Here is a 14257-nt window from a genome sequence, read left to right as displayed (position 1 = left end):
TTCAAGGAATGTCTCTCTCTCTCTCTCTCTCTCTCTCTCTCTCTCTCTCTCTCTCTCTCTCTCTCTCTCTCTCTCTCTCTCAGTTCACTCATTCATCGTAAGTTTGTCAGTCACAGATTCCCCGGGTAATATCCTCAACCATCATCCAGTTTTCCGTTATTTCTGCAAGTTCTTTTTTCCCTTCATTTATATCTTTATTCCACTCACGTTCCTTCCTTGGTAGAGTCTCACAATTTACACTCTCACAATCTCTCCTGTTTCTCCCTATTGACACTGTCTTCACCATTCGCACAGTACGCGTTTTCTATACCTTTCCCCTCTTTTTTTTCCCCCATTTTCTCCATTAGCTCCCCATCCTTCACCCCCCCCCCGCCTTGTTAGGCTCACCCCCCCCCCCTTCCCTCCCTCAATATATGTATAGCTATACCCCGGCACAGGACGCCGAGCAAGGGACCTTCACCCTATGACAGTGGCGCATTAGGTCACAAAGTCTCGTACAGCCATCAAAGCCGATTTCGCCAGTCCAATATATATGGTGGTAATGTTGTTTTCATGGGAGATTCTCTCATCAGGCTCACGGCGTTATGAAGCAGCGAGCCTCACTGCCACTGAGGAGGAGGAGGAGGTGAGGTGAGGTGAGGTGTGTAGTTTTGGTATATTGCCACACTGAATACGGTCATACCCCCCCGTGCTGGAGCCTTGTTTACATCCGCTCAGCTGTTCCCCGAGCTCCGTGTACTGTTTACGTTAGATCACACGAGTCTCTCGCTCCGTTTTTGTTGACAGTGAACATAAAGGAAGGATCTGTTCTGGCCAATTCAACCAGTACCTGAGCTGTCCTCACGTCATTCTTCATTCATTGGTTTCATGGTTCATGATGATTTTCGTGTCGTATTATATAATATAAAGTAACAGCGAGGCAGATAGAGATAGAGTAGTAAAGAAAACGTAGAAACACACGAGACAAACAGAAATCTTTTAATTTCTAATTTTCCTTTTACTCTGAACAGGTTTGTGTTGACTAATGTTTTCATTTCCTTCAGTGTCTCGCCATTTTCCTTCACGTCTGCCCGTAACCTTAGGAAACACGAGACGTATATCAAACACACATCTTGCCTCTGTGCTTGCCACATTAGAGAAGCAAACATACAAGCATTTCTGTTGGCAGCCCCTCGGCCGTCTGTTGCCTGAGCAAACAGGGGGAGGCAGGGTGGAGCTGTCTGGCGGCATCTGGCACCTCGCTCCGTGGCCTTCCTATGTCAACAATGTGAGAAAAATATTGATGTCTGGTAACGGGTGTTTGACGTGTATGGTACGAGACCTGGTCTTATGACCTCCACTAACTGATAGGCTTAATTCCGTGTTGTAATAATGGCACGTTGATATAATACCAACACGATAGCGGAGTCATGATAACAGCAGCAAGATAGCAATCAGGAGAACAGCATTACGATGGTAGACCCAAGATAACAACTTTAAGATAACACGAGATAGTAGTATCAAGATAAACGCATTGACATAGCGGGAAAGAGTTACAGCAGCAAGATAACAATCTCAAGATAACAGCATCCAAGATAACAACGTCAAGACAACAGCATCATAGATGATCATCAGAATGATTCTCTCTCTCTCTCTCTCTCTCTCTCTCTCTCTCTCTCTCTCTCTCTCTCTCTCTCTCTCTCTCTCTCACACACACGTGTTCAAGGATCGTACCGTCGTGTCCAGGGAGCGTACCGTCGTGCTCAAGGATCGTACCGTCGTGCTCAAGGATCGTACCGTCGTGCTCAGGGACCGTACCGTCGTGCTTAAGTATCGTACCGTCGTGCCCAGGGATCGTACCGTCGTCGTGTTGTGAGATCACGCACGCCCTCGTTGGGCAACTTAGCGTCAGCTAGTTGGATTCATCATCGCTAAGACTCGGTTCCTCACTACGTCACCACCTAACACTCCCTGGCATCCTTCTGTTCAGATTTGGAACGCCACACTTCACCTTAACAACAACACGAACACCCTGGCTATAACCACAACCCCTCCCCTCTCCAGACCATCCAGGAAGACCCACATAATCTTCTACATTACAATGTCTGCCTCTCAGAACGTGGCAGGGTTGTAGAGATGACGCGATTACCTTTCCTGTGAGGAGCTGATTCAGATCTACACGGGCCTTATTCGCCTTAATGTAGGTAGGTAATGCTCACGTATCTACTGAGATGGTTTTCCGCCCGCCTTTCTATCATCAAGAGTGGAATCAGAAGCCATCCGTGTCATTATCTCTCCAGGCATGATCCACCCCCGCTCCTACCATCCCATTCTGTTCGTCAAGACGTTGTCTTCCTCTCCCTGTTCTGCGGGTATTAATGTGGCCGCTGCCCTCGTGAGGTGTGTGTGTGTGTGTGTGTGTGTGCGTGCGCCTCCCCGCCCTCAAAGCTTGGTCCGGTAGCACAGTTCTGGCCGCTGCTTCCCACCGTTTCCATGTAGCGGCCAGTCACACGAGGAGTGACAGTTATGACGTCTCCATCTTCCCTCGAACAACGTAACTGTTGAATTCTCTTTCTTCACTCGTCTTTCCCTCTTACCGTGATCTTCCTCCTTGTTAGAGTCAGCTTCACAAACGCGTGCCGAGCCCTGATTAAATTGTTTTTTTGATCTTGGATCTTTTTTCTCACCTGAGTTGACTTTAACTGGATCATGTTTGGCGTGGGTTATGTTCCTCACACTAACAACAAACAAACATAAAGCCTACCCCTCGAGTACGAAAGCCAAACTCCGTTCAACGCCACAACGTAACCCCTGGAGCACCACAACCTAACCTTATGGACACCACAACGTAACCCCTGGAGCACCACAACCTAACCTTATGGACACCACAACGTAACCCCTGGAGCACCACAACCTAACCTTATGGACACCACAACGTAACCCCTGGAGCACCACAACCTAACCTTATGGACACCACAACGTAACCCCTGGAGCACCACAACCTAACCTTATGGACACCACAACGTAACCCTTTGAATGCCACAACCTTACCTTATGGACACCACAACGTAACCCCTGGAGCACCACAACCTAACCTTATGGACACCACAACGTAACCCCTGGAGCACCACAACCTAACCTTATGGACACCACAACGTAACCCCTGGAGCACCACAACCTAACCTTATGGACACCACAACGTAACCCCTGGAGCACCACAACCTAACCTTATGGACACCACAACGTAACCCCTGGAGCACCACAACCTAACCTTATGGACACCACAACGTAACCCCTGGAGCACCACAACCTAACCTTATGGACACCACAACGTAACCCCTGGAGCACCACAACCTAACCCTTTGAATGCCACAACCTTACCTTATGGGCACCACAATGTGACCCTTTGAGTACCACAACCTAACCCTTTCAGTACCACGACCTCTCTCACTGGGGAAGGGTTAACCTTTGACCCCACGTGAGAGGTCAGGCTGAGTCCACTGTAGCTGGACGAGTTGAAGGATGAAGGAAGTTGATGGAAAAAGACATACTTGGAAGACGTGATAAGGATGTATTGAAGAAGGAATTGTGAAAGATGAATGAAGCTATGAATGAAGAGAGTTACACACAGTGACGAATAATGGATGTGAGTAAAACATGAATGAAATGTAACGGTGAATATAGGAAAGAGATTGGTGAATGGCGAGATGTGTGGATGGTGTAGTAAATTAGATTATCAGTAAATGGAACGATGAATGAAGGTCGTGATAAATGAATCCACCGGGGAATGACTCGTGGTACAAAAATAATTATGCTCTGGAAAAGTTTGATGCTTTCCATGAATAACTTCCTGATGAATGATTAATTAAATCATGTCACGTGTATGGCTTATTTAGGTTCGTATCCCCGGCCACCTCCGCTACGTCATCTGCATGTTTGATAGATGTAACACACACACACACACACACACACACACACACACACACACTCTCTCCTGTTAGTTATGGATCGTGTCAAGTTCCACGTGATTCTATGGTCACAAGGGTCAGTCTTCTCTCGCAGGTCAAATTAGTTCCTTCACCTTTGACCCGGATAGCTCGTTAGGTTGGAGGTCTTACAAGGTTTGCCTCCCGGATCAGCTTGGCTTACTGTGGGGACCTCGCCTCTCCCATCATGACCTCGTGTGTGTGTGTGTGTGTGTGTGTGTGTGTGTGTAAATGATTAAATGAGCATGTTAGTAATCTATTTTGTCTTTCACTGTTCTTCACGTTATGTACACACACGAAATATATCTTTTCCACGTAATGATTATCTAAAGGATATATGATTCAAGTAGAGCGTCATTTTGATTAATGGTATAAAGATAAAGGGAATCATGAGTTAACAGGTCTTCCTAACTAGACAGACAGATGGGTCCTGGTTATGTAAATATTGCGGTCGCTCTGGACTCGCTGAAATCATTTCTCCCAAGTCGTGCTTTAGCGACGATGGACGCCACTCTTGAACACGACACCACGACCCTTGGGTGAAGACGGCTCCGCCCTTGTGTATGATGGTCTGGTCATGTAACAACAAACCCACTGAATACAGCTGAAGTGAAACAGCAACAAACCACTGGGTCCTAACGAGGCTGTTTGTGATGGTGGAGAATATCAGACAAATATTTGATAGGTATTTGCAGTAGCAGTAGAGAGATTAACACCATTTTGAACGAGGAAGACTCGTGTTTATCGAAATTATCGACACCTTTGACGATTTCGAACACTTGTGTCACTTGTTTACCTTGTTTCCAAGCTAAATGAAATTGGTTCCGTTGTTTGGATCTGATAAGATTCTTTTCTCATGTCAGGAATCACATTGGTAGCTCGCCTCTGTACTCTCTCCATCCTCTCTTGTCTTCCCTTAACGGGAGACAATATTCCAGATGGGGACGCAACAGTGAGTTGTACTCAGTGAGAATAATTTCCTGAGACTTAAATTCAAAAGCCTTACCGATGAATCCAAGAATTATATTCGCCATTTTCACAGTTTCTCTGCAGTGTTCACTTGGCTTTACGTCACCACAGATTATCACATCCATTTTTTTTTCCCCTCATTGACATTTTGTGGCTCAACGGAGTTTAAATCATTTCTTGACTTTCCATTTCTACCACCGATATGTAAAAATTTGCTTTTATCAATATTCAAATTCGTTTGAAAACCTGTTTGCCCAGTCCATTAGTTCGTGTAAGTTAGTTTGAAGCTGCAGACGTTTTCAGCTTCTGTCGTGGATTTTGTATCCCAGCTTAGTATCGTCTGCATGTTTCGATATCTTACGATGCAGCACATTACCAGCATCATTAATATGAGAAAGACAACCGATCCCAAGACTGATCCTTGCGGCACTCCACTTGTTACGTCTAACCATTTTAAGGCTTAAACAGTTACTACTCTTTGTTTACGTCCAGTCAGGCAGTTTCTTAATCACCGGAATACAACGCCATCTACACCATGTGATTCAACTTTAGTTAATAATCTTTCCTGTGGAACTTTACCGAATGATTTTTCGAGTATCTAAACAGATGATATCAGCTGCTTTACTTCCATCATACATGTTAATTATATCATAAAAGAAATCGGGCAGATTTATCAGACGTGAATGATTTCGTCGAAAACCATGTTGAGAATTGTTGAGTAAGTGATGGTTCTCTAAATGGTTCACAATCTTATCCCGAATGATGGTTACCACTTGTTGACCAACTGCAGACTTCAAGGTTAATGGGACGATAATTGTCGGGTGTTGATTTACGACCTTTGTTTTGTATATTAGTGTTACACTGGCCAATTTCCAGTCCTCTGGAATATTTCCCGTAGGCCTCCAGGACCAGGTCAAAGACTAGGTCATCCAGCTCAGTGGTCATGATGGTTGTGGTGCTCAAAAGGGCCTGGCTGAGGGTCTTATGTATGGTAACCTGCAATTCTCTCGCTCATTCTTTTCATCTTTACCGTAAAGAGTGTGGGAACGTGAGCTGAGGTGACTGAGACGTGACCTGCGATTGGCTGGTTGTAGAGGAGACTTGGTAGAGAGACAGGGATTGGCTGATTCATTTCAAAATAATTATGAAATAATGGCTCTGATTGGCTGGTTGTAGAGAAATCAGGACATTCATAGTTGGAGTGTTTTCTGATTGGTCAGTACCGTGTGATATACCTCATGATTGGTCGGTTTTAACATTGTTAATGATTGAAGTTTTGACAGACCGATTTACACGGAATTATTATTTCGTCCCAAATTCAGAATAATTACGATTTTGTCTTTCATCTTTATATAATGTGGAAGGATGCAGCCAGGGACGAAACACATTGCTGAAGCCAGACCGTAAATGAGTCATAAAAAAAGAGTTAAGAACAATATGGAAACGAGGGGGAAAAAGTACGAATTTAACCGTTTCTGAAGAAATGGAAAACTGTCTGATCAAAATGAGTCAGTTCGTCGGTGTTAAGAAAGATGTAAGAAGGTGCAGGTAAACAGTACCAAAATTTCGTGGTGTAGTAAAAGAAACAGACGTCGTAACGGTTCACCACTGAGTTAGTAACGGCCACACTGTGATCATCAGACGCAGTGGTGCGCCCAGAATCATATGGTCTAAGTAGCTAGCACCCAGCTCACGGACACAGGTCCCAGAATGAGAACCTACAGAGGAGGAGAAAAAGAACCAGTGTTGTAGCGGAGTAGGACAAGTGGATCAAGCTATTACCTCAGACTGGCAGAGCTGATAAAGTCGGTTCACCTTGGACACCACTCTGTGAAGTATGTATGTATAAAGAAACCCTTCCCAGGAGGTCAAAGGTCAACGTCAGTGTTATGCTTCTAACACATTAAGCCCCGCACGAGAGCGAGACATGCAAAGACGGATCAATCCTTGGTATAGTAGGAGCACCTTTTCAGAAGAGAGGAATCTTCGACAGCTCAAATAAGTTCCCAGTTTCTTTAGACGTTATCATGGCTATTTGTTCAACACGGAGATTCCAAGATGCATTAAATGTTACGTTGATATCAGGAATGTGTATTACGTTGGATGATGGAACTATAGAGCTATCACAGGCGATGGGAAAGCTGTGAAGAATTTTTTCGAAGATGTTAAGAAATCAAGCCATTCATAGCGTCAAATTTGACCAGGTTACATCAGCCTTACTGGGGAAAAAGATTATATTTTTCTCTCACTAAAGCAATATGTGAAATAAGCATGCCAGTATAGAGTCTGGGACGCCTCCTCGATACAAGCACTAGTATTTCTGTGATGTTATGCCATAAGCCCGAGTATGTCAGGAAGAATTACAGTCCGGGTCTGAACCGTAGAAGGCACTGAACAAGTGGTCAAGAGCTGCAGTTATTGGTACACCTCACAGTTTGCTGAATCGGGACATGATTCGAACCGAAACGAAACCAGATCCGAAGCATTTTCATGACTCAGTCGAAAAGCAGCTTAATATGCCCAGCACTCCTGCAGCTAGATGCTCTGAATAAGATTCTAGTCGCCAGCTGGACAAGCTGATATTCCTGTCGCCAGATGGTCTAGCCAATATGCCAGCTGTCAAATGAAAGGCGTCTAGAAGAGCCAACTAAATCCACATGGGTCAGAGCACCATTAACCGAATCAGGACAACAGTCGAACTAAGTGAAACGTGATGCGAAACCTGATCCGAAGCACTTTACTGGTTCTTCCCGAGAGAAACTCGACCAGCTAATGCTCCAGCTGGCAGAGTTGGCTCGACCTGAGAAAAACTCGACCAGCTAATGCTCCAGCTGGCAGAGTTGGCTCGACCTGGGAAAAACTCGACCAGCTAATGCTCCAGCTGGCAGAGTTGGCTCGGCCAGAGATGTTCCAAGTGCCGGAAGCAAGCAATCCAAGGCCATCAGCGAGGCATTGAGTCATGATACTCTCTCTCTCTCTCTCTCTCTCTCTCTCTCTCTCTCTCTCTCTCTCTCTCTCTCTCTCTCCACACACACACACACGCTCACACACCACGGGGACCCGTGACCCCGTGTGGAGCCTAGCACCAGGTGTGGTGGTGGTGCACCTGGTGTTGACTTTGGTTGCCTCTCCTTACCTTGCTTGGGCCCCGTGATCAATATAAGCTCCCTGGCGCTCACTCCTGGCTACTCTCTCCCTGCTACAGCGTGTGTGTGTGTGTGTGTGTGTGTGAGAGAGAGAGAGAGAGAGAGAGAGAGAGAGAGAGAGAGAGAGAGAGAGAGAGATCGCTACAGTCTTCTACCATATCCACTTTCCCCCACACAGTTTGAGGTTCCACTTGTCTCGTGCTCCTCCGGCTCCACTTGCCTCACACTGTCTGGGGCTTCACTTCCCTCACTATGATCTCATAGATAAGCAGACAGATATACGTACAGAAATTGATATAGTTCTTTTTTATATAGTCTTGCTCGCCGTTTCCCGCTTTAGTATGGTAGCGCCAGGTACAGATGAAGAAACATTTGCTCACACCCACTCTCTGTGTCATGTGTCATGCACCGAAACCATAGCCCCCCACAGCCCATCCCCCCATCCACAGTGAAGCCCTACAAATTTACCGTGGTTTTCTTGGACCGTTTCACACGCTCTAGTTCAGCTCATTAACAGCATATCGTCCCCTGTATATCACAGCGCTCCAAAGTGTTTTATCCCGTGCACGCCTCGCATCCTCTTTCATGCTCTGTCCCATATAACTCAAACCATCTTTCACTTTGTCCTTCAATCTCGTTTCTGCCTCCCCCTCCTTGTTCCATCCACTCCTGACACACACAGCATTCCTTCTTCGTCAATCTTTTCATACTTCCCAATCATTTCAGCACACCCTCCTCACCTCCCACACCCATACTCATCTTAGCACCACACCTCTATCTTACCTACTTATTATTCCATCAACCTTCTTCACACCACATGTGGTCCTCAAGCATTTCATGTCCAAGACGTCCACCATCTTCCGTAGTTTTTTATCTACGTCCCACATCCCACGGAAGTACCACACCATCCAACATGGCCATCTTTGCACTTAAAAGACAGTGATCACTCTTTATAAACACTCCTCACCGCACCCAAGAGCTTTGCCTCCCCCTCCTTATGACTCACTTCAGCTCCCATAACGCCATTCGCTATCATGTCCACCTGGTTCTCTCTGTTCATCCTCACTACAAATTCTCTCTCTCTCTCTCTCTCTCTCTCTCTCTCTCTCTCTCTCTCTCTCTCTCTCTCTCTCTCTCTCTCTCTCTCTCTTCACCCTTTTATCATACTTTTATTCGCACTGATTCTTTTATTCTCACTAACTCTCAACTTCCCCATATGACATACTCTCCCAAGCTGGTGAATACCTAGTGAAGTCTTCGGGGATCTTCACACCCACAGCCCAGGCTGACCCCAGGCTCTTGGGTTGGGTCGTTGGTCGACCAAAGTGTTGGAAGCCGTAGCCCTCAGGCCCACACAGCCCCTACAGCCTGGTTGGTCTGGTACACTTTGTAGGTACTTGTCCAGTGCAGTCTTGATCAACCTTCTCTACCGTGCATCCCATGGTGTTTCTGGTGACCTGAGGCAAGGTGGTGAAGAGTCTTAGGCCCCGAATGTTTAAGGTGTTCTCTCTTTTTGTCCATGTCGCACCTTTGTATTTCAGAGGAAGTATTTTACAAAGCCTTCCATGTCTGTCGTGCCAGTAGGATGTTATGTCAGAATATATGCTGGGAACCATAACTTCTAGGATTTTCCAGATAAAGACGATGATATACCTCTCCCGTCTCCACTCCAGGGAGTATAGCCTCAGAATTTAAACCGTTTCTCAGTAATTTAGTTCCTCTACCACATCAGTGTGTTTCTGTGAAAGATCTCTGAACACTTTCTGATGATATTAGGACACGACAATATTAAGTTCGTGAGAGGTTTTGTACCTTGAATAACATCATCATTGGTTTTTCTTTTGTCTTGAAGGTTCGCAGGATCCAGCCTACCATCCTTCTGCATGGAGGCAACTGTTGATTTGCTGTGTTCGTTGAAGGTTAGGTCTCCATGAATTATTACCTCAAGGTCTTTCACGTTATTCAAGTGGTTTATGATAGCGTCTGTGTCTGTCTGGTGTTTTGTGTTGTTTTTCATTTCTTTATTTTCTCCATCCCGGAGGAGTTGAATTTTATCTCCAGTAAAACTTATGCTATTCTCGGTTGTCCAGTTAAAGACTTCCTTGATGTCTCATTGTAGTCTTTAGGCATTTTTATTTCCTGGTGAATATCCAGACACCTGTGTCTGTGTCTCACTTGAGTGTGCCACCATAGTCATGTCAATTGCAAACAGTAGCTGACCCACCTCCTAGAGCCCCACCCCAACCTCAGTTGACTGCACACCTGTCCCTCTCTCCAAAGCGTTCGCATTCACCTCCTTCACCACCCCATCCTTACACAGATTGAACAGCTATGATGGCATCACACACTCTTTACACAAGCCTACCTTCACCTGAGCCGCTCACTCTCCTCTCTTACTAGTCACACACACGCCTTACTCTACAACAAAAATTTCTCTGCTTCTGATAGTTCGCCTTCCACACTGCATATTCGCAGCACCTTCCACAAAGCATCTCTGTCAACCTTATCATATGCCTTCTCCAGATCCATAAGTACTAAATACAAGTTCTTCTCTTTCTCTAAGCATTTCTCACATAGATTATTCAAAGCAAACATCTGATCCACACATCCTCTACCACTCCTGAGGCCACATTGTTCCTTCCTAGTCTGATGCTCTGTACGTGCCACCACCCTCTGTCACTACTTTCTCATATCACTTACCAGTTATACTCAACAGACTTGTATCTCTGTAATTTGAACATTCACTTTTGCTCCCCATGTCTTTTTATACAAAAGCACTATACAGGCATTCCACCTGTCATATGGCACCTCAACACTGAAACTTCCTGCTAGGGAATCAGTAACACTGTCTCTCCCAAGCTTGAGAAATTCAACTGGAGTTTCATCCACTCCACTCGCTTTGCCACACTTCTTATGCAAGGCTTCCACCACCTCTTCACTTATCACCAGATCCATTTGCCACGACTTCAAAATGCACACTGTATACACACTATATCTCCTCCTCCTCACCTTTTGTATTCTCCCTGTAGTTTACCGATATTCTCTCGACGCATCCTTCCTTGCCCTCTTTTTCAGCCCTTGCACCTTCCTCTCAATAAATAGGTAAATATAGACTCATGTGAAGGTAAAGTATATTAAACTCACCTTTCATGGGCACACTATCGTTAACATTAGGAGAAAAATTACCTATGTGTTGAGAATTACGTTCATAAACGTATGCAAAACAAGAATTTGTTTTTTTCAAACAAAGAACTTAGAATTATATAGAAATCATTTTTTAACCACAACGTCAGGTCTATAATGGCATTTGTAAAGAACTTTAAAGTTGTAGTTAGTGATGATCTTCGTCGAACCTTTTGAAATAATCAAGTTTGATAAAAGAGTTTCCCTAGACGCCAAATGCCTCGCTGACACACGTATTAAATGCACCCTAATTACGTCTCAGTAATTCATACGGGTAATATCACGGTCAGCTAGATTTTTCTTATCATTAGAATCCACACCACACTCTGCTCAGCCTATAGCAAACATAAAGATAATAAAGATATTCTAATGCCTCTCCGCGTAGTTAGACACGATCTGTAAACATAACTGAAAATTTTGTTGTCTATTTTCGTAACTTTTTGGTAATCATACCTACGTCTTTGTTGTTCATATGAACATTTTAGAAAAATGTTCTAAATAGCAATTCGAAATTTTTATTGGATATTACAGACAATAGTTACTTATTTACCAGCAGTATGTGAAATTCTGTCTGGCGTTCTAACGTTTCCCACCTGCTAGTACATTGTAAACAAACCATCAGCTGCCACAGCGGACAGCCGATGGCGACCCATGCTCGAAGTTTACATTCTTTTGTGAGTGAATTCATGGATAATTCGACACCGTCTGTGAACGTTTAACATCATTTATCAAGCCGTTGCAGTTATCTGTAAGTAACAAACATTATTTGATGAATAATTCAAGTTATAGTATATTTTGTGTCCTTGTTATGTTACTCGTCTACGTGTGTCAGGGTCCTCGGCCGGCTTTGAACCTAGCTTCAAAGCTTCGATCATTCTGAAGTTTCGAAGCTTAGGTCGGTTTAGGATTCGACCCTTCGATCGCTTTAGGTTTCGGAGCTTCGATCATTTTGGGATCTTCGGTGTTCGGATAGTCCATACTTCCTCCAATATATTACCCGCATCCCCCACCCCCAATGCACATCCCCCCCTCCCTTTTTCCAAGCCTCACTCCCCCCTTCTCCTACCTCCTGCACGGCCATTTCCGGTCACTGAGGTCGCTGTGGCCCGTGCCGGACATGGTCCATTATGAAGAGACTGAAAAAACAAAGTATTTTTTTTTTTTTTTTCTCCTGGGAGTCCTGCTTGGGGAGGGTGTGCTATTCGGTGATACCCAACATTCCTATCAAGTCTACAAGCTCCAGTCCCGTCTGGGATTGACCTATTTCTGTCACGTAGATAAATGTATATGGCCACTCCTGTGTTCCGTCATAAGATGCTTATATCTATATAGACATGACTTATGTTTACATAATTTACATATAATGTGCACCTGTCTCAGGCCAGGCAGGTGAGTGCCTCACACCTGCATCAGGCCAGGCAGGTGAGTGCCACACACCTGCATCAGGGCAGGCAGGTGAGTGCCACACACCTGCATCAGGGCAGGCAGGTGAGTGCCTCACACCTGCATCAAGCCAGGCAAGTGAGTGCCACACACCTGCATCAAACCAGGCAGGTGAGTGCCACACACCTGCGTCAGGCCAGGCAGGTGAGTGCCACACCTGCATCAGGCCAGGCAGGTGAGTGCCACACACCTGCGTCAGGCCAGGCAGGTGAGTGCCACACCTGCATCAGGCCAGGCAGGTGAGTGCCACACACCTGCATCAGGGCAGGCAGGTGAGTGCCACACACCTGCATCAGGGCAGGCAGGTGAGTCTTCTAATCTTCTAATTAGCTTCATTACGTCACAGTTGTCAGTAGTTGACCCACTACAGGGATACTTGCAGTCTCTTGTCCAGGACTCTGGACAAACCCGACCTACAGGTTTGGTCCAGAGTCCTGCAGAGGTAAGGGAGTCGTTGTTTCTACCTTATGACTTGGTTCACATCCTCGAGAGCAAATTTCCAATCGTTTAATTCCCTTCATTCTTAAGTAATCATTTCACCTCTGAAGTATAGTTACACAAACCCCATGACGTAAATACTTCATCTTATAACAACGTTTCTTCTAAGAGTCACCCGTTATTAATCTTTAGCTTTTAAACAAAAGATAAAAAAAAAAATAGGGAAAAAGCCTTTGTAATATCCACCTCTGAATTTTAAATGAAATTTTCTCGACCTTTCCCAGGCATAAATCATGATTTCCAAGGGAAATAATGTTGGCTGGTTTAGTTCCCCATCGTCCCTTGTCCTCGTAGAAGTCTCTTTAGCCTGACTTACTGAGGTATAAGTCTCTCCCATGACCCGTGAGGTCTTAGGGGTGGGTGTGTGTGCTGAGGGCCGGCCAGGGATGCTGGCGTGAAGGGCTGGGCCCTTCCTTGGTGGACACCTCTGGCCGGACACACACGAATTACGAAGGAATTTACGTACGGCAAAGGGGGTCGTTTTCGTGGTTGTTTCGTGATGTTGGGACAGACCGGAAATACATTAGTGTGTGGTCAGAGTGGATATGGAAAGAGACGGGTCTGACAACATTACGTTTGCAGCTGCCAACAGCCTCCCAAGCGCTAGACTGCCAACACCACTTACGTCGTCAGCCATGTATACTGACAGCAATCCACTTAGAGCCATGTCGATTACATTTCCACCACTACTGCCAACACTTAACATGCTTGTAACGCCACAACCGAAACTCTTATTCTACCACCACTACAGCTGATTACCATCATGCTCTCACTGCCACTCCCAACATCACATCGCTATCAACGTTACTATTAACACCATCTCTGCCAGCATGGCTGCCAACACCACGTCCGACACCAGTTAGCTTCCAACACCACATCACTAGTATCACCGCTGCCACCACCACTCCTACCAACACCACTGCCAAGATCGCGATGCATTTCAACACGTAGGAATCCAGTCTCCCCCGCACTGCTCACCCACCATTATTGGAACGTCCACGACCACTTAGATTTAATACACGAAACACATTTCCTCACCGCTGGGCTCCCGCT

General features: G+C 45.4%; 2 protein-coding genes across 2 annotated transcripts in view; one reads left to right on the top strand and one right to left on the bottom strand.

The window, feature by feature from the left end:
• LOC139749320 (serine/threonine-protein kinase 32B) overlaps positions 1 to 14257 on the bottom strand; it is a 204515-nt gene that overhangs the window by 95465 nt on the left and 94793 nt on the right. The window lies entirely within an intron of this gene.
• The window catches only part of LOC139749512 (serine/threonine-protein phosphatase PP1-beta catalytic subunit), a 269037-nt gene continuing 266662 nt past the window's right edge, over positions 11883 to 14257 (top strand). The window contains exon 1 of the mRNA XM_071663462.1: positions 11883 to 12011. The gene's annotated coding sequence lies outside the window, so the exon portion shown is untranslated. The remainder of the gene's footprint in view (positions 12012 to 14257) is intronic.

Source organism: Panulirus ornatus, chromosome 7 (genome assembly GCF_036320965.1).
Source record: "Panulirus ornatus isolate Po-2019 chromosome 7, ASM3632096v1, whole genome shotgun sequence".
Classification (NCBI taxonomy): Eukaryota; Metazoa; Arthropoda; class Malacostraca; order Decapoda; family Palinuridae; genus Panulirus; species Panulirus ornatus.
The sequence above is the reverse complement of the archived record's forward strand: the minus strand, read 5'-3'. Positions and strand labels throughout refer to the sequence as shown.